This window comes from Myotis davidii, unplaced genomic scaffold (assembly GCF_000327345.1).
Source record: "Myotis davidii unplaced genomic scaffold, ASM32734v1 scaffold1439, whole genome shotgun sequence".
Lineage (NCBI taxonomy): Eukaryota > Metazoa > Chordata > Mammalia > Chiroptera > Vespertilionidae > Myotis > Myotis davidii.
The window spans coordinates 1,441,249-1,443,295 of NW_006292342.1; positions in this window are offsets into that span (position 1 = coordinate 1,441,249).

Here is a 2,047-nt window from a genome sequence, read left to right on the forward strand (position 1 = left end):
CTCACATTAATGTCTCTCTCTAAAATCAATTTTAAAAAGAGGTGATTGGGCCAAAACCGATTTGGCTCAGTGGATAGGGCATCGGCCTGCTGACAGAAGGGTCCCAGGTTCGATTCCGGTCAAGGGCATGTACTTGGGTTGCAGGCACATCCCCAGTAGGAGGTGTGCAGGAGGCAGCTGATCGATGTTTCTCTCTCATTAATGTTTCTAACTCTCTATCTCTCTCCCTTCCTCTCTGTAAAAAAAATCAATAAAAAAATATATATATTTTTTTAAAAAGAGGTGATTGGGTGATTTCTACTTCGGATCTTGAGCCTCAGCCTGTGAATCTCACCACCACCACGTCTCCCTCCCGTCTGTGCCCGAGCTTAGTGGGATCAGTGTCACCTGCGTTTCCTCCATGGCTGAGCCGGCTGAGCCGCTAATGGGGATCAGATTGGTGGAGGTCACACCCACCCTGCTCCATTCCGCAGCAAATGTATGGCCTGATATGACATGGGGGTCACAGGGACCTCGGAGGGCAGTTCCAGGTCAGGAAGGGGGGGTTAAAGAGGGGAGGAGGGCCTTGGATGGGGAGGCAGGTGCCCACTGGGAGCAATGGAACCTTCCTCTCTCCAGCTCTTCCTCTGGGGATCTCTTTCTCTCTCCTTTCCCACCCTCTGTTCACCTCTCCTCTCTGAACAACTCTGTCTCCCCATCCCTCTCTCTCAATCTTTCTCCAACTCTTTTGCACCGTTGCACATATATCTGACATACATATTACGCAGTGAACACACCTGCGGTCAATTGCTGTGTAGACTCTCCAGTGTCTGACCCCCGTGGCCTCAGCTGCACCCCGGGGCCCCAGTCACAGATGCTTGGATACCGGTGACAATAGGGCATTGAGTGGCTATGCATGGTGAGGCTGAGCCACCACGTGGTGCTAACTGAGCCTCCCACTTCTGGGCCTTTCTCTCTCCATGCAGGGCCCTCACTGTCTCAATTTATCCCCTCACTTCCTGCCAGCCTGTCCCTAAGGCGGGTCTCTGCCGGAGTGCCCTCTAATGGAGTAACCGAGCCTCCAAGGCCCTCCAGTGACCTCTGACCACACCCTCTCCTCTTTGTGCATGTTTCCCTTTTCAAAAGAGGGAACAGATCAGAGGAGAATGGATGTAGGGGTTCTGAGGGTCCCCAGGAAGCCACATTCACTTTCCTGAACTTGGATGAGCAGTGTGAGGCCCAGAGAGGGGAAGGCGTTGGCTTGAGGTCACACAGCAGGAAAGTGTGGCCTCTCCAGCCTTATTTTTCAAAGCCAGGTGGGCGGGCCCCAGGGCCCAGGGGGGAGTGCTGAGCATCCCCCGACCCACTGTGCTGGCCAGGACTGAAAGAGGCCCAGGCACAAGCACACGCATATGCACAGCACACACAGAACCGAGACTGGAAGGGCGGAAGAGGCCAGGGCGCTGGGACCAGACAAAGGACGCGCGGCAGCACCGGGAGCACAGTGGCTCCACGGGGGCGGGGGTGGAGTCGGGGTTGGGCGAGAACTGGCCAGCCCCGCCCCGGGAGACGCCTGGGATGCCTACAGGAAATCCGAGGGCTCGGGCGAGGCCGGGCCCCCGGCTGTCATGTAAGGACAGTCACTATTGTTGTTATTTTTGTGAGTACTTTAGTATTTTTTTTAGTGTGTATTCTTTATAAAAAGGCTTTATTTGGAAACTCGGGGCTGCCTTGACGCCGTGTCGTGGCCCAGCATCCGTGACTGGGGCCCTGCGTTTGCCTGGGCGGCCTGCGGGGTCCAGGCCTGGATGGAGGAGGAATCCGCCACCGCGACGGCCCCTCCCCCATCGGCATGCTGGAGGGGGCAATCCCGCCCCCAGGGCGTCGTAGGACGCCCAGAATCGCAACCTGGCTCCCCGAGGCCTCTCGGTCAGACTCTAAGCGCCCTCAGCACTCTGGGCGCGGCGCTGCCCACTCTCAGGCTCCGAGGACCGGTCCTACCCCTCCACCCCCCAACCGGGCCTAGCGAGGCCTGGTCCTACCCCCCCACCTCCATCTCCCAGGAGCC